The 18,701-nt window shown below is 44.3% G+C and overlaps 1 protein-coding gene across 2 annotated transcripts in view; it reads right to left on the bottom strand.

Moving 5' to 3' along the window:
* The window catches only part of SBK1 (SH3 domain binding kinase 1), a 102,720-nt gene that overhangs the window by 50,133 nt on the left and 33,886 nt on the right, over positions 1–18,701 (bottom strand). Inside the window, exon 1 of one of the 2 annotated variants that reach the window (XM_075318203.1) lies at positions 584–2,241. The exons of the other annotated variant lie outside the window; for it this stretch is intronic. The gene's annotated coding sequence lies outside the window, so the exon portion shown is untranslated. Of the gene's footprint in view, positions 1–583; positions 2,242–18,701 lie in introns of those variants that run through there. 2 annotated transcript variants of the gene reach the window in all.

Genomic DNA, 18,701 nt, shown 5'->3' with positions numbered 1-18,701 from the left:
GTGTCATTCACGGCCATACAAACAGGCCCTGTGTGTGTCTGACACATACACGCCATGAGAGTGACATTGCAGACCGGCCTCGCCATATCCCAGACACTTATGTACACAACCACAGGCATATTTTTCCAGGATATAACACCAATGTCAGTCATTGCTAGGAGTCCATATCCTATAAAGGGTTAAATTAACCAGATCCAACATTTACGGAGAACGGGAGGGGGGGGGGGGGTCGATGTTGTTTTTTTATAGCAATGTCCTTACAGGAGTAACGCTCTGCAGGCCTCAACGTGGCTCGCGAGGAGATCTACCAGTGAAAGTGATGGTCTGCAGTTGCTGGGCAGAAAAGTGTTAACGTGGTGATATTCCTTCAGGCTGGGTTAAGTTGTGGTTTAAGGGTTAATCACGCTTCAGATCATGGAACTGGATCGCTTACGGGGTGCAATGTTTTTGGAAATTTTACAGGGACCATAAATGCATCTGATAAGGGGTTAATAGGGTATGCTGGATTCGGACGGTATATATAGGCTATCCTATGGGGGAGGGATGATTTTTTTTAAAGGGTTATATATAGAGGCTAGCTTACCTGTAAGGAGTAGTATTCAGATTGTAGGTAGGAGCCCTCCCCCGTCTTCTCTCATCCCGTGTCCTGGAGGGTCTTCTGTACCAGTATGAATGGTCCGGTTACACATCAGACTAGTGCCATCCAGATCTGCCCTCCTGCCCCTTCCATAGGCTGGGCCTCTCCTAACCGGTCGTCTCCCACCCCGTCCCCCCGCACACAGAGCCAGTGATACAGCAGCACAGTCAGCCGTCTACCTGCACAATCTGTATTCACCACCATCTATTCCTCCGCCAGTCTGTATCCTCCCAAGTCCCAGCCGCTATTCTCCACTTATCCTATATCTATACTGTCCCGTCCATATCCTATATCCGTCCGCTGTCTGTATCCTATATCCCACCACTTTTACCGTCCCCTGTCTGTATCCTATATCCCACCACTATCCCGTCCCCTGTCTGTATCCTATATCCCACCACTATCCCGTCCCCTGTCTGTATCCTATATTCCACCACTATCCCGTCCCCTGTCTGTATCCTATATCCCACCACTATCCCGTCCCCTGTCTGTATCCTATATCCCACCACTATCCCGTCCCCTGTCTGTATCCTATATCCCACCACTATCCCGTCCCCTGTCTGTATCCTATATCCCACCACTATACCGTCCCCTGTCTGTATCCTATATCCCACCACTATACCGTCTCCTTTCTGTATCCTATATCCCACCACTATACCGTCTCTCCTTTGTCCTTATCCTATATACCTGTCCTACCCAGACTCCTTTTCCTATATCCCTGCCCTACTCCCTATCCTATATCTGTTCTATCTTTACTTCTTTGTCCGTATCCTACATCGCGGTCCTATCCTGCCTCCTTTTCCTTATCTTATATCTACCCTTTCCAGTCTCCTTTCCCTATATTCCTATTCTTTCTCCTTTGGCCGTATCCTTGTCCCTGTCCTACGCCGTCTCCTTTGTGTGTATCCTATATCCCTGTCCTATGCCGTCTGCTTTGTCCGTACCCTATATCCCAGCCTTTCTTCCCCTCCTGTATGGGAATCCTATATCACCCTCCTGTGTCCATCTCCCATATCCTTTGCCGTCCTTTGCTCCTGTCCTTCTCTGTCTCTATATCCCGGTCTTCTTTTTCTGTATCCTATATCCCAGTGTATGGATCGTATACCTCCGTCCTCCTGTGTATCCTATCCCCTCGCCACTCTTTCCGCTTTCCTCGGTGGTCTCGCTTTTGTCGTTCCTCTGTAATCCCCCAGCCTGTGTCTCGGTGTCACACTCCCTTGTTCTTCCCGTATCCCTCCCAGTATCCTTCTTTCTCTGTCTCTTCTCGGTGACAGTCTCTCCTCCCTGTTTATCCTCTCTGCCTCCCCCTCCCCTGTGCTGTATCCCGTCTCTCTCTTCTGATCCCCCTCCTTCCACCAATGTCTACTCTTCTCCTCTATGTCCTATGTCCACATCTTGCTCTCTGTCCTGTGATAACCTTGTGTCCCTCTCGCTGACACTCTAATTAACCCTGTCACCCAGCACTCTATTTTGCTCTCAATACCGTATACCTGTCTCCAGTTCACCTGTATACCATCTCTGCTGCTTTCAATCAGATTCCACATCCCCCCACCCCGATCTCGCTTTATGAATGGATGTCTCCGATCTTCAATGTTGGGGCATGCCCTATTCTCATACATTATTCTGCACCCCCATTATTTTATTCCACGGCTCGGCACCCCACTAACCATTTCTTCTTCGGATCACGTGACAAACTGCAGCTGGGTCCTAGAGGCTGGATGTTTGTTTCTAGGTCAACTGTGCGGGAGAGAGGGTGATGAGAGAATGTGTGCTGTCTCTTTAACAGCAGGTGTTTTGAGCTTTCCTTAACTCTTTCAGCACCTCTAGGTTGCTCATTGCATTATAATTAAAGGGCAGGAGCCTCCCGGAATCATAAATTCCATCTTTGTATGTATAAATGACCATCGAAAGCCGCAAGCTTCTATCGATGTATGTATAAATGGCCATTGAAAGCCGCAAGCTTCCATCCATGTATGTATAAATGGCCATCGAAAGCCGCAAGCTTCTATCGATGTATGTATAAATGGCCATCGAAAGCCGCAAGCTTCTATCGATGTATGTATAAATGACCATCGAAAGCCGCAAGCTTCCATCCATGTATGTATAAATGGCCATCGAAAGCCGCAAGCTTCTATCGATGTATGTATAAATGGCCATTGAAAGCCGCAAGCTTCCATCCATGTATGTATAAATGGCCATCGAAAGCCGCAAGCTTCTATCGATGTATGTATAAATGGCCATCGAAAGCCGCAAGCTTCTATCGATGTATGTATAAATGGCCATCGAAAGCCACAAGCTTCTATCGTTGTATGTATAAATGGCCATCGAAAGCCACAAGCTTTTATCGTTGTATGTATAAATGGCCATCGAAAGCCACAAGCTTCTATCGTATGTATATATGGCCATCGAAAGCCGCAAGCTTCTATCGTTGTATGTATAAATGGCCATCGAAAGCCGCAAGCTTCCATCCATGTATGTATAAATGGTCATCGAAAGCCGCAATCTTCTATTCATGTATGTATAAATGGCCATCGAAAGCCGCAAGCTTCCATGCATGTATGTATAAATGGCCATCGAAAGTCGTAAGCTTCTATCTAGTTACGTATCAATGGCCATTGAAAGCCGCAAACTTCTATCCATGTATGCATCAATGGCCATCGAAAGCCGCAAGCTTCCATCTATGTATGTATAAATGGTCATCGAAAGTCGTAAGCTTCTATCCATGTATGTATCAATGGCCATTGAAAGCCGCAAACTTCTATCCATGTATACATCAATGGCCATCGAAAGCCACAAGCTTCCATCTATGTTTGTATGTATAAATGGCCATCGAAAGCCGCAAGCTTCCATTCATGTATGTATAAATGGCCATCGAAAGCCGCAAGCTTCCATTCATGTATGTACAAATGGCCATCAAAAGCCGCAAGCTTCCATTCATGTATGTATAAATGGCCATCGAAAACCGCAAGCTTCCATTCATGTATGTATAAATGGCCATCGAAAACCGCAAGCGTCTATGATATAGTGCAATAATGATAATAATATAAAGAACAGATGCTCTTATTATGTCCGGACATTTTATGTGAGCCTATTATACGCTTCATTTGTGCCTTTGTATTTGCGCGTCTGTGTACATTCGCCTAGTGGAGTTTTATGCGTGTTACTTTAAGGGTGGATGTAAATACGGCATAGCTGTTACCTTAATAATAGTTTGAGTGATCAGCTTATTTCAGTTAAAAATTAGAGATAAGTGGTCAGCCTAAGCCTATACAGCCATTGTGCCGCTTATCTCTGAGAAAGAGTGAATATGCTCCTGCCAGATCCTATTATTATTATTCTACAGATTTAAAGGATTATTCCCATCCTCAGAGATGACTATTGTTGGACAGGGTTTGTAAAAACAAGCACTTTTGCAATTTACTGCTTATTAATATTTGCAGTTATTCTGAAGATATTCACACTTTTCCTTTGTTTATCACTTGTTGCCGAGGATCCAGACCACCGCTGCTGTCTAAATTATAAGCACTACATTGAAACTGGCCAAGATTAAGGAGAATTTCTGCTGTCTAGCAACGGTGGTCAGTCTCCAAGGCAACGAGATATAAACAAAAGAAAAGTACAGACAACCACAAGTTTCTGGGATCCTGTTGACACCTTTTCAAAATGATCGATCCACCGAGGGTGATAGAAGGTGCCTCGATTTAGTATTATTATTATTTATTATGCCTCCATTTAAAAAAAATAAATTCATGCCTAAAAAAAAAAATATTTAAAATTGGACAATTCCTTTAATCTCTAAAGAATCCCAATTTCTTAAGATATAAATGAGACATTCCGCTGTGACAGATTCTACTGTAATCAGTCATACTAAGGAGAACAAGAACAGATAATAAGAACAGATAGTAGGAGTGGCATCTGTCACACAGACATGTATGGTACAGCTGCTCTGGATAGAAAAAATGTAGCTACTTCCAAGGAAAAAAAGATTTCCAAGGAGCAATCCTTGTCAACAGGAAGTGCTGTAGAAACTTCCAGAGTTGGCAGAAATGCAGGATGTAAGGTTACTTTATCACATTTCTCAATAGGGAACAGGCATAGATCAGCGCTCCTCTTGTAGTAATGTGCCCATCCTGGTCCTCTTGTAGTAATGTGCCCATCCTGGTCCTCTTGTAGTAATGTGCCCATCCTGGTCCTCTTGTAGTAATGTGCCCATCCTGGTCCTCTTGTAGTAATGTGCCCATCCTGGTCCTCTTGTAGTAATGTGCCCATCCTGGTCCTCTTGTAGTAATGTGCCCATCCTGGTCCTCTTGTAGTAATGTGCCCATCCTGGTCCCCATCCTGTAGTAATGTGCCCATTCTAGTCCCCATCTTGTAGTAATGTGCTCATCCTTGTCTTGATCCTGTAGTGATGTGGCCCATCCTGGTCCTCATCTTGTACTAATGCGCCCCATCCTGTTCCTCTTGTAGTAATAAATCCCTCCTAGTCCCCATCCTGTTGTAATGTGCTCATCCTTGTCTTGATCCTGTAGTAATGTGCCCCATCCTGGTCCTCATCTTGTACTAATGCTCCCCATCCTGTTCCTCTTGTAGTAATGTGCCCCATCCTGGTCCCCTTTTTGTAGTAATGTGCCCATCCTAGTCCTCATTTTGTATTAATGTCTCCTTCCTGATCGCCATCTTGTAGTAATGTCCCCTTTCCTGGTCTTCATCTTGTAGTAATGTCCCCATCTTATATTAATGTTCCTTCTTCCTGGTCCTCATCGTGTAGCAACGCCCCCTCCTAGTCCCCATCTTTTAGTAATGTCATCCTTACTGCTCCCCTTTTTGTATTGATGTCTTCCTTCCTGGTCCCCATCTTGTAGTAATGTCATCCTTCCTGGTGCCCTTTTTATATTAATGTCCTCCTTCCTGGTCCCCATCTTGTAATAATGTCATCCTTCGTGGTGCCCTTTTTATATTAATGTCCTCCTTCCTGGTGCCCATCTTGTAGTAATATCAGCCTTACAGGTCCCCTTTTTGTAGTAATGTCCCCCATCCTAGTCCCCATCTTGTAGTAATGTCCCATCCTGGTCCCCTTTTTCTCTGTGTGGCAACAGCAATACATTTCAATTGAACTGAAATAAAGCGCTGACGGTGGCAGCCCCCTGGCCCAGGACACAATTGTTAAGGGGTCTACGCTGCCTGTGGGCCACGTGAAGCAGCCTCAAGTGCTGCATGTGGCCCATGGGCCGCATGTTTGAGACCCCTGTAATGTATGGTATACAAAGACTGCATGGAGATATGCATGTGAACACTAGAACATCACATCATCTGTGCTTGTGCCAATCTTCTGGCAAAGCTTTCCTGTACATCTTTGAACATCCAGGCACGTCAAGTCAGTCATTTCAATAAACTCAGGCCTAAATAAAAAAACAAACCCTCAAGTGTCGACAAGTAAGCGTCTCTATTCTGTGTAATCTAATGTCCACCGCCTCTTAACTGTAATCTGAATGATTACTAAAAGTGGAGGTGAAGGAAAGGGGAGGGGTCTTTGTCTCTTTATAGGACATGGGGAGGGTCTGACTCAATAAAGGATGAGTGGGGGGTCTTTATCTCTCTATAGGAAGAGGAGGGTCTTTGTCTCTCTATAGGAAGAGGGCAAGGGTCTTTGTCTCTATTGGAAGAGTGGGGGTTGTTGTGTCTCTGTAGGAAGAGGGGGAGGGTCTGTCTCTCTATAGGAAGAAGGGGAGGGTCTTTATTTCTCTAAAGGAAGAGTGGGAGGGTCTTTCTATAGGAAGAGGGGGGTCTTTTTTACTCTATAGGAAGAGGGCGAGGGTCTTTGTCTCACTATAGGAAGATGACAAGGGTGTTTATCTCACTATAGGAAGAGGGTGGGTCTTTGTCTCTCTATCGGAAAAGGGGGGAGTCTGTCTCTTTATAGGAAGAGGGGGAGGATTTTTGTCTATGAATAGGAGGAGGGGAAGGGTCTTTGTCTATAGGAAAAGGAGGATGATTTTTATCTATATTAAGAGGGGAAAGGTCTTTGTCTATAGGAAGAGGATGATGATCTTTGTCTCTCTATAGGAAGAGGGGAAGGGTCTTTGTCTATAGGAAAAGGGGAAGGGCTTTGTCTATGAATAGGAAGAGGGGATGGGTCTTTGTCTACAGGAAAGAGGATGATCTTTGTCTCTCTATAGGAAAAGGGGAAGGGTCTGTCTATGAATAGGAAGAGGGGAAGGGTCTGTCTATGAATAGGAAGAGGGGAAGGGTCTTTGTCTATAGGAAAGAAGAGGATGATCTTTGTCTCTCTATAGGAAGAGTGAAGGGTCTTTGTCTCTCTATATGAAGAGTGGGAGGGTTTTTGTCTCTCTATAAGAAGAGGGGGACTTTGTTACTCTATAAGATGAGGGTGAGGGACTTTGTCTCTCTATAGGAAGAGGAGGATGAGCTTTGTCTCTCTATAGGAGAGTGTGCGGGTCTTTGTCTTTCTATAAGACGAGGGAGCAGATCTTTTTCTCTAAAGGAAGTGAGGGCGTTTCTTTTTGTCTCCATACAGGAAGTAGGGACACACATTTCAGTAAGTGGGACTAGTAATATGTAGCGGTGGGGCTTTGTCTCCACAGGAAGTGGGGTAGGGTCTTTGTTTCCCAACAGGAATTATGGGCATCCACTACAGGAATTGGGGTTGGGTCTTTGCGCTCCAACAAGATGTAGAGCTGAGTCTTTGTCCACGTACAAGAAGTAGGGACTTCCCTTGCTCTCGTCTGTCAAAATCCATACTGAAATAAGAGAGAGGTGGGCATTAAGTTCATGGAATAAGGGCAGATGAAATGTAAACTGTGAAGTGGGGGGGGGGGGGATATCCCAGCACATACAATGATGGCAGGATGCTGAAGAAGAGGAACCAACCATTGAAAAAGAGTACGGTAGATAGTACTTAATAGAACAGGAGAGTTTTGGCAGTTCCTAGACAAATTAAAGTGGTATGTGGAAAATAACAGTTTAATCTTGTGGTGGATGAAAGCCCCAAGACCTTGCTTCTACTCTGTTTAATGACACTTTACGAGCATTAGTGCTGTCGAAAAGTGATATTGGGTCAATGTTCCAGCTGATCCGGTTGGGGTCATGGCTACATTTCTTCCATCCCACAGTATCGGTGTCAGTGTTATGCTAAAAGAGGTAGTGGCTCCTCCAAAACTCACCCTAATGTTTTGAGATCAAAAATTCTCTAGATTACTCTTCTTTGGATTTAGTAGAACTAGCTCTCCAAACTTTACAGCTAGCACCAAACAATCCAACAGCCAATATACCTAGGCATTTAGGAAAACTATCAGATTTATCTATCAAGACTTTAGGACTCGGGATTTATCACACCATGGCTTCAGAGGCCTAAGGGGTTCTCATCCAGCCAAGGCTTGGCATTGTGTATGGAGGCCTCGGGGTCGTGTCACTACACAGGCCAGGAATCTACAGTCCTGAAGCTCCCGATGATCCCATCTGGTACTAAACGTGCATCCAACGATTGTTTACAACTAGGGATGATCGAATACTTCGATCATTTGGCTTCGCGAAAATTTTCCAAATACCTCGCCGCTATTCGACTATTCGATGCGCAATGTAAGTCTATGGGAAGCCCGAATAGTTCCGAATAGTTGTTATTCGGGTTTCCCATAGACTTGCATTGCGCATCGAATATTAGCGAATAGTCGAATAGCGGCGAGGTATTCGGAAATTATTCGCGAAGCCGGATAATCGAAGTATTCGACCATCCCTATTTACAACCTGACAGTGTTTATATCCGTATAAAAGTTGTGATAATTCGATCACTCATTTGGATAATCTCTGGTTTGTGCAAATTCACCCCAACATGAGTATAGACTGATAGGCTAAAGTGTTGGGGCGCAATTTTTAAGCATTAAATTAATCTTTATCATTCAGGCCCAATACCCTCAGTATATAAAATTCGGCCCCGCTGACCCACAGTGTATAACCTCGGCCCCCCACCATGCCATCTGCCTTTACTAATGTGACAGAACGGCTGGTGGTGCAGAGCTCACCGATACCAGCGCATCGTGTAATAGGAGCCACCGGTGTAGCAAGTCCGTTCATGACATTTCTTCCCTCCTATATATTCCCCATCATTTCTAAGTGATATTAATGACAAGTGGAAGGAACCAAAGTCATGAAGTTGAGACTACGTAGTGTTACCGAGCCAAGGGCCGAGTGCTGAGGAGAGAAAAGTCACCACTGCTCTGCTGCCTCCATAACTGCAGGGTCCAGACCTCCTCTGGTAACATCAGTACAAACAGTGTGCCCACAGGGAGCTTCATGGCCGAGCGGCTGCAGCTGTACATCAAGTACAATGCCGAGCCGTACATCACCAAGCACAATGCCGAGCCGTACATCCCCAAGCACAATGCCGAGCCATACATCACCAAGCACAATGCCGAGCCGTACATCACCAAGCACAATGCCGAGCTGTACATCAAGCACAATGCCGAGCCGTACATCACCAAGCACAATGCTGAGCCATACATCACCAAGCACAATGCCGAGCCGTACACCACCAAGCACAATGCCGAGCCGTACACCACCAAGCACAATGCGAGCCGTACACCACCAAGCACAATGCCGAGCCATACATCACCAAGCACAATGCTGTGCCGTACATCACCAAGCACAATGCCGAGCCGTACATCACCAAGCACAATGCCGAGCCGTACATCACCAAGCACAATGCCGAGCCGTACATCACCAAGCACAATGCCGAGCCGTACATCACCAAGCACAATGCCGAGCCGTATATCACCAAGCACAATGTTGAGCCGTACATCACCAAACACAATGCCGAGCCGTACATCACCAAGCACAATGCCAAGCCGTGCATCACCAAGCACAATGACGAGCCGTACATCACCAAGCACAATGCCGAGCCGTGCATCAGCAAGCACAATGCCGAGCCGTACATCACCAAGCACAATGCCGAGCCGTATATCACCAAGCACAATGCTGAGCCGTACATCACCAAACACAATGCCGAGCTGTACATCACCAAGCACAATGCCAAGCTGTGCATCACCAAGCACAATGCCGAGCCGTATATCACCAAGCACAATGCTGAGCCGTGCATCAGCAAGCACAATGCCGAGCCGTGCATCACCAAGCACAATGCCGAGCTGTACATCACCAAGCACAATGCCAAGCCATACATCACCAAGCACAATGCTGAGCCGTACATCACCAAGCACAATGCCGAGACGTACATCACCAAGCACAATGCCGAGCCGTGCATCACCAAGCACAATGCCGAGCCGTGCATCACTAAGCACCAGACCGAGCCATACATCACCGAGAACAATGCCAAGCCGTACATCACCAAGCACAATGCTGAGTTGTACATCACCAAGCACAATCCTGGGACACACATCACCAAGCACAATGCTGACCGTTGGATGGAGCAGTGTAAAGCCACCACCACTGGACTCTGGAGGAAACGTGTGCTGTGCAGTGATGGATCATTCTTCTCTGTCTGCCATCTGATGGAGGAGTTTGGATTTGGTGATTCCAGGAGAACGTGACCCCCTGAATGCATTGTGCCCGCTGAACAGTTTGGTGGAGAAGGATAATGCTCTGGGCCGTTATCAGGGTTCGGCCTCGGCCCCTTAATTTCAGTGAAGGGAAATCTTAATGCTTCAACACAAGACATTTTGTTCAATTATAGCTTCCAGCTTTGTGGGAACAGTTTGGAGAAGGTCCTATTCTGTTTCCCATCACTGTGCCCAGTGCAGAAGGTCCATAAAGTTATCGCTGGGGCAGTTTGGTGGAAGAACATGACCGGCCGCACAGAACCCTGACCTCAACCCCATCCAACACCAATAATGGAGATTGTGAGCCTGACCTCTCCCTAATATCAATGTCACCTCTCAAATCATCGTCTGGATGAAGGAGCAAAAAATCCCACAGACGCCTCCAAAATCTCGTAGAAAACCTCCCGAAAAGAATGGGATCCGTTATATCTGTATATTAATGTCTATGGATGTAGAATGGGAGGTCAGAAAAGCTCCGGAGCTGTAATGTGGAGGGGGCACATACTTTTGCCCATATAGTGCAGATAGATATGAGAGAAATACAGTAATTATCAATGTATCTCCCGATTCCATATGTATCTAGCTCACACCTCTGCGATCTGTTCTGCTTTGCTTCTGAGACTATGGCTAAGAGGTTAATAATGAGCTTTTACAGAAAATCTGGAACAGAAGTACAACTGATTCATTTTAATATCTCGCTGAAAATATGAATGACCTTTAAACAAGTTTCGTGCGCAGATGTCACAGATTTCATTCATTTGATGCCTCCAAATTTGACAAGCGGAACCAAAAAAGAAGCCTTTCCAAGCATCCAACACAAAATTAGAGACATCGTGTACAAAGACGATCATGTGAGGTCACCAAATAGCGGGGGAAATAAAACAATATTTGCCTCGTCATTTTACAGTATGGGGGCGTCACGGGTACTGAAAAGCACCGTACGTACGCTCTGGATTTAGGGTTTATGTGTATAATCAATTATCACTGACTGTGATGGTGGAATATGGGGGGGTTGTGTATAATTTTGTGTAGATTCGTATTCTAGGCGTGGTGCTCTGTCCATTCTGTGTGTTCCTTGTGCATACATTGTCCTGTTTGCAGGGTAATCACCCCCTGCCGGGCTTTTGTCCCCAAGTCTGGGGAAGGGGGGCCTGGGATCCACCTAAACTCTCCGCTTACCTCTGCTTACTCATGCATTCTGGCTGAGAATGACAAGAGAGGAGTAATATTGATCCTCTGAGGGAGAAGCTGACACCCCAGAGAGACTGTGAGAAACCCCGATTTCCCTGGAAAAGGACTGCTGGAGGATTGTGACATTTATCCCATTACTGGACGATTTTACCCTCTGTATGGTGGATTATTTTATGGACTTTCTGATTTGCTTGGAATAAAGGATCGTTAGATTGTTCAATCATCTCTCACTCTGTTGATTGTGTGATATCGGAGAAGGACCCTGTGACACTGACAAAACTGTATTTTTTGCCAAAAAATCACATGGTGTGTCACTTTATTTTGTAATATATTAAAAGAATAAGTTTAAACAATTGCTATCTTTCCGGCAAACCTTCCATGAAGACCGACAGTTCACTGAGGGATCACATTACAGCTGCCTATTGAGGTCTATGGAGAAGAGAGAGGGAGGAGCAAAGTAAGAGTCAGAGACACAGACTGTTGCTTTTTGGTGTTTCTCTCAGAGCTGGATTCACAGTTAACACTGCTCATAATGGTCATGGCTTTTGTTCATACTGTCATGGCGTCCACTCACATCATCATGACTTCTATCCACATTGTATTGACTTCCGTTAAGCGTCATGACTTCTGCTCATGGTGTCATGGCTTCCAATTCTAGCATTATGGCTTCCACCCTTAGCATCATTTCTTCTGTCAAAGTGAACCTGTCATTTTGCCATGCTGCCCAAGCTACGTTTGCTCCACTGTTTCAGAGAAATTGTTCTTCAAGTATCCGATCAGCGATCATGGCCGAAGACCAGACTATTCTGGCGCTGCAGCGTTTCAGATTGTGCACCACATTTCTGCTGTCCCTGAGATTTTCTGCCCAACCATAAAACTGTAGGCTTTTAAGCCCAGGTAGAGGCATTCAGGTAGGGACCCAGAAAAAATACGCCTTGTCGCTGGCTCCTGGGCTCACATAAAAATGGCCTTTTTATGCGTTAGGTGTCTCAATTTTAAAATGTATTTCTTTAGTAATATATGTACAAATTTCTAAATTCAATGTTTGCATGCCTTAGCATTTCAGAGTGCAGCTGTATATTTGTTAGAGTATGTTTCATATTCAGTTTGCACCTGTTCACATTTGTCTGTCTGTTTTCTTATTTTAGATTATAGGGTCATGCCAAGGCGATTTTTAATCTATTAGAATGTCCCTGCCCGCCCATAAAATTGTAGGCTTTTAAGCCAAGGTAGAGGCATTCAGGTAGGGATCCAGGAAAATAAATACCCCTTGACGCTGACTGCTGGGCTAATTTAAAAATGGCTTTTTTATGTGTTAATTGTCTCAATTTTTAAATTAATTTTCTTAGCAGTAATTCATGTCCAAATTTCTAGAATCAATGTTTGCATGTCTTAGTGTTTCAGAATGCAGCTGAATATGTGTAGGGGTATGTTTCATGTTCAGTTTGCACCTGTTCACATTTGTCTGTCTGTTTTATTTTAGATTATAGGGTCATGCCTTCTGACTGAAGACTTCTTCCAACCAGCTTAAAGCAATTTTTAATTTCCTATTAGCAGGTTCCTGCTCGCCCATAGAATGGTAGGCTTTTCTGCCCGGTTAGAGGCATTTAGGTAGGGAACCCAGCAAAAGAGATACGCCTTGACACTGGCTGCTGGGCTCACATAAAACTGGCAGTTTTTATGTGTTAGTTGTCTCAATTTTTAAATTTATTTTGTTACTAATTTATGTCCAAATTTCTAAATTCAATGTTTGCATGCCTTAGCATTTCAGAGTGCAGCTGTATATTTGTTAGAGTATGTTTCATGTTCAGTTTGCACCTGTTCACATTTGTCTTTCAGTTTTCTTATTTTAGATTATAGGGTCATGCCTTCTGACTGAACACTCCTTCACAACAGCTTAAAGCGATTTTTAATTTCCTATCAGCAGGTTCCTGCCCGCCCATAGAATGGTAAGCTTTTCAGCCTGGGTAGAGGCATTTAGGTAGGGACCCAGCAAAAGAGATATGCCTTGACGCTGGCTGCTGGGCTCACATAAAACTGGCCTTTTTGTCTGTTAGGTGTCTCAATTTTCAAATTTATTTCCTTAGTATTTTATGTCCAAATTTCTAAAGTCAATGTTTGCATGCCTTAGCGTTTCAGAGTACAGCTGTACATTTGTTAGAGTACGTTTCATGTTCAGTTTGCACCTGTTCACAGTTGTCTGTCAGTTTTCTTATTTTATGCCTTCTGACTGAACTCTCCTTCTCACCAGCTTAAAGCGATTTTTAATCTCCTATTAGCAGGTTCCTGCCCGCCCATAAAGTGGTAGACTTTTCAGCCCAGTTAGAGGCATTTAGGTAGGGACCCAGAAAAAGAGATACACCTTGACGCTGGCTGCTAGGCTCAGATAAAACTGGCCTTTTTTGTGTTAATTGTTTTAATTTTTACATTTATTTCCTTAGTAATTCATGTCCAAGTTTCTATATTCAATGTTGGCATGTCTTAGCGTTTCAGAGTGCAGCTATATATTTGTTAGAGTATGTTTCATGTTCAGTTTGCACCTGTTCACATTTGTCTGTCAGTTTTCTTATTTTATGCCTTCTGACTGAACTCTCCTTCTCACCAGCTTAAAGCGATTTTTAATCTCCTATTAGCAGGTTCCTGCCCGCCCATAAAGTGGTAGGCTTTTCAGCCCAGGTAGAGGCATTTAGGTAGGGACTCAGCAAAAGAGATACGCCTTGACGCTGGCTGCTGGGCTCACATAAAATTGGCCTTTATGTGTTAGTTGTCTCAATTTGTACATTTATTTCCTTAGTAATTCACGTCCAAATGTTTCCATACCTTAGCGTTTCAGAGTGCAGCTGTATATTTGTTAGCCTATGTTCTCAAACTGGAAAACTAGTTTGGACTGACTTGGGATTTTGTCCCTAAACCATTTTTTTGGATGAAATGGGAATATATCCAACAGCATAACGTTTGTTCATAATCCACACTACCAACACATTTGCACAATTCTCAGAGACAAAAAACTTTTTGAACTTTTTTTTAAGTGCTTTATAAGCAGGAAATCACAAGCTCTAATGAGAGGTTATATATAAATTATTTTTTTTTTTAGACCTCGCACTTTGGCTAATTAAAGCCATTCGGTGTAACCTATAATTCCACTTTTTCACCAACCGTTTCTTTAAAAACATTTCTTTTTGTGTTATATATAGCTAATTTACTTCTTCCGGTGCTAATTACAGCAGCGGTGGTTTCTTTTTATACAGCAGCTCACGAGAACCGTCGTGTTGGCTGGAATGTACCAGCTCTATTTTCCATCCCTATCGTGCTGTTTTAGGTAAAGAACATGGTGGAAAATTAAAAATTAAAAATAGTAATGTGAGACGGACGTCTTAGGAGATTCCTCAAGTGTGTGCCACATGGCTGATTGCAGGAGGAAGAATAGTATGACGCACGTGGCAATCACTGGTCCGTCATCCCGCGGGGACCCTATTAATGGCTGCGTTGATTGCACCAGTACAATGGGTGCGGGAGAAAATAGAGACTTATTTCGGACTTGTAAGACAATCATCTGCTCAATCACATCGACAGGAGTAAGAAAAAGGTCAAGAGTTATTTCAAGAGGCACCATGAGGAACCTTTAGTACTGCCCATGCCATTCTTAAAGGCTATGCCATTAATAAACCAAAGTAATAGTCACCTTACCGATGGCCATGATTGTGCTTCCCGGACCCCCACGCCAGTCTGTCTTCGCTTCATCTTCTTTGGCATAAGGTTAACAGACTGCCGAGGACTTGGGAAGTGTAAAAACAAAGACCACATCTTCTACACCAAGGTGAACAAAAGATTGATAGTGGGAAATTCCCATAAATTACCAGCAGAAGACAAGGACTTTGGATATTGGGCCAAATCGGCCTTCAGTGTCCATTCTTCTTCTTCGAGAGAGAGGAATCAGTGGCTCACTTTGACCCTCATCAGTCAAACCAGTCAAAATTGGATATTCTCTTGAGTATGAGCCCCTACAATCTATAAAGACCTCACGTTTATGGACTATAAAGAAGTGATCACAGACAACCCAAATTTAAAAGTAATACCTTACCGATGGCTATAATTGTGCTTCCCGGACCCCCACGCCAGTCTGTCTTTTCTTCATCCTCTTTGGCATAAGGTTAACAGAGACTGCCGAGGACTTGGGAAGTGTAAAAACATAGACCACATCTTCTACCCCAAGGTGAACAAAAGATTGATAGTGGAAAATCCCATAAATTACCAGCAGACGTGAAGGACTTTCTTGCATATTGGGCCAAATCGGCCTTCAGTGTCCATTCTTCGAGAGAGAGGAATCAGCGGCTCACCTTGACCCTCATCAGTCAAACCGGTCAAAAATTGCCCCTACAATCTATAAAGACTTCACGTTTATTCACTATAAAGAACTGGTCACAGGAAACCCAATTTTAAAATGAAGTAGACCTGGAAATTGTCTAATTGATGCCTGGCTTCAGAAACCCCAGGTGACCAGCCGGAAATTTTTCTCATTGGCAAATTCAGGCAACCAGAGCTTGAAAAGATCTTCAGTGTGGCTTTTTGAGGATGGGTTCAAGTAGGGGACTCACTTCTATGATGTCCATAAGTACCAAAAGGGCATAGTGAAACAGCTCCTTTTTGTTGGCTGGGTTAAGTGACATGGGAATGGCTTCCAAACCTCCAGGTGTTTAGCTGGTATAATCAGGGAACTTGTGCTCAAGAGCGTTTTAAGAACACAAGTGTTAGAGCCACCCTCCATGATGGCTCTTCCAGGGTGGGGTCATGATCATCTTAAGAACACAAGTGGTAGAGCCAACCTCCACTCTAGTTCCTCCAAGGTGGGCTATTGAGCATCTGAAGTCCACAAGTACTAGAGCCACCCTTTACTCCAGTTTATCCAGTGTGGGCTCCTGAGCATCTTAAGAACAAAAGTGTTAGAGCAACCCTTCACTCCAGTTCCTCCAGGGTGGACTAATGAGCATCATAAGACCACAAGGGCTAGAACCACCCTTCACCGCAGCTCATCTGGAGTGGGCTCAAGTAGGACACTCCTCTCTATGATGTCAATAACTGGTATAGTCAGGGAAGCTGTGCTTATGAGCATCTTAAAGACCAAAAATGCTAGAGCCACCCTACACTCCAATTCCTCCAGGGTGGGCCCCTGAATATCTTAAGACCACAAATGCTAGAGCCACCCTTCACTCCAGTTCCTCCAGGGTGGACTAATGAGCATCTTAACAACCACAAGGGCTAAAACCACCCTTCATTCCTAGCTCCTCCAGTGTGGGCTCAAGTAGGACACTCCTCAGTATGATGTCTATAGCTAATATAGTCAAGGAACTTGGGCTTATGAGCATCTTAAGACCACAAGTGCTAGAGACACTGTTCACTCCAGTTCTTCCAGGGTGGACTAATTAGCATCTTAATACTACAAGAGCTAGAACCACCCTTCACCACAATTCCTCTGGAATGGGCTCAAGTAGGACACTGCTCTCTACGATGTCCATAGCTGGTATAGTCAGGGAAGTTGTGTTAATTAGCATCTTAAGACTACAAGAGCTAGAGCCACCCTTCACTACAGTTTCTCCAGGATGTGCTCACGAGCAATGGCCATATGAAGACCACAAGTGTTAGAGCCACCCTCCACTCCAGTTTCTCCAGGGTGCGGTCATGGACATTTTAAGAACACAAGTGTTAGAGCCACCCTTCACTGCAGCTCCTCCATGTTAAACTCAAGTAGGACACTCCTCTCTATGATGTCTAGAGCTGGTATTGTCATAGAGTTGTGCCTATGAGCATCTTAAGACCACAAGTTCTAGAGCCACCTTCCACTCCAGGTCCTCCAGGGTGAGCTCAAGATCATCTAAAGACCACAAGTGATGACCACTCTATGATGACTATACCTGGTATATAGGGGAAAGTTGTGCTCATGAGCAAAGTCATACAACCGGAACTTGAGCCGTCCTCCATGGTGGGCTCAAGTAGAGCACTAGCCTCTATGATATCAATATAGCTCAATACAGAATAGTGTGACAGCCTTTTTTGAATACAGTAGGCCAGGAAAGTGGATGAGGATTGGCTTCAGAAACCTTAGGTGCTCATGGGCTACTTAGAGACACTCTTTACTCCGGCTCCTCAAGGACGGGCTCAAGTAGGACACTCCTCTTTACGATGTCTGTTCACCCGAATAGGGAATAGTGAGACATCCCCTTTTTTCAATAAATCTGACCCGGGTAATCGACATGGGTCTGGCTTCAGGAACCAAAGGTAATCAGGTAGGTAATCTCACAGGCCGACTTCTGCCCTGGCTCCAGGAGGAAGGGCTTGAGTGGACCTTCTCCCTTTTTTTTTTATATCCCTTTAAGAAAAACCCACAAACTTGCTCTGTACTGATTAACAATATTTCTTTTCTGACCGGCAAACGACATATTTTTAGTAGTCTGAGTCATACCCAGTGTCTTTTTTTAACAATGTGATATTTGTCACTTCTACAAGGACATGTTTTGTCATTCAGGTCTTTTAATTGGGCTTTATCCTAAGACAGCCAGCACAAGCCCATGGCCACGTGTGCATACAAGAAGAACGGGGGGGGGCGGTATTAAAAGCCGCACATCATAGGTAGCGACTAATATAATTTATGGTTGTTCTCAAATAATTTGTCTTTTATCCATATAGAAAAAGATTGTAATTTACATTTTCTTGTATACTTTGGTTATAAAATATCACACATCCAGGACAAGGTCAAGGTGAGGTTTTGGCTTCTGAATTTAAATTAAGATTGTTTTCATTCCTTGAAAGTAACTAAAGACCTTGAAATTGGTAAGAAATACAAACACAAAGAACATTAGAAACTTGTGGCTATAGGATTACTAAAAGGAGATAAAGCATCTTCAGCACCATCAGGAAAAAGCAAAGAAAATCTATTGACTGCAAGTGCACAGATATATCCAGGAGTGCACTTGCAAGCCTAATTTGCATATCTATAAAAGTGAAATTTTGTTGCAAGGGATGACACTATAAGGTATCTTTCATGTTTCTTCTGGCCATAGAAAGTCACAGCGTTTGGCTGCGCAGAATGCTCTCTGACTTTCCATTACTCCTGCTATTAGTATTCTGCTGGATTAATCGCTCTCCCTTTTGGACCCAGCAGGAGCTCGCCTTCCCCCCAGCTGCTGATCATCAGTATTCTCTTGGTGCTTATATACCCAATCCTTCCTTGGACTGGTGCTGGTGATATTTTTCAGTTCATTCAAGCCTTAGTTGCAAGCAGGTGGCTTGTACTCCTCTGTGGTATCGTTGCTGAA

The sequence above is a fragment of the Anomaloglossus baeobatrachus genome, chromosome 7 (assembly GCF_048569485.1).
Source record: "Anomaloglossus baeobatrachus isolate aAnoBae1 chromosome 7, aAnoBae1.hap1, whole genome shotgun sequence".
In the NCBI taxonomy this organism is placed as follows: domain Eukaryota; kingdom Metazoa; phylum Chordata; class Amphibia; order Anura; family Aromobatidae; genus Anomaloglossus; species Anomaloglossus baeobatrachus.
The sequence above is the reverse complement of the archived record's forward strand: the minus strand, read 5'-3'. Positions and strand labels throughout refer to the sequence as shown.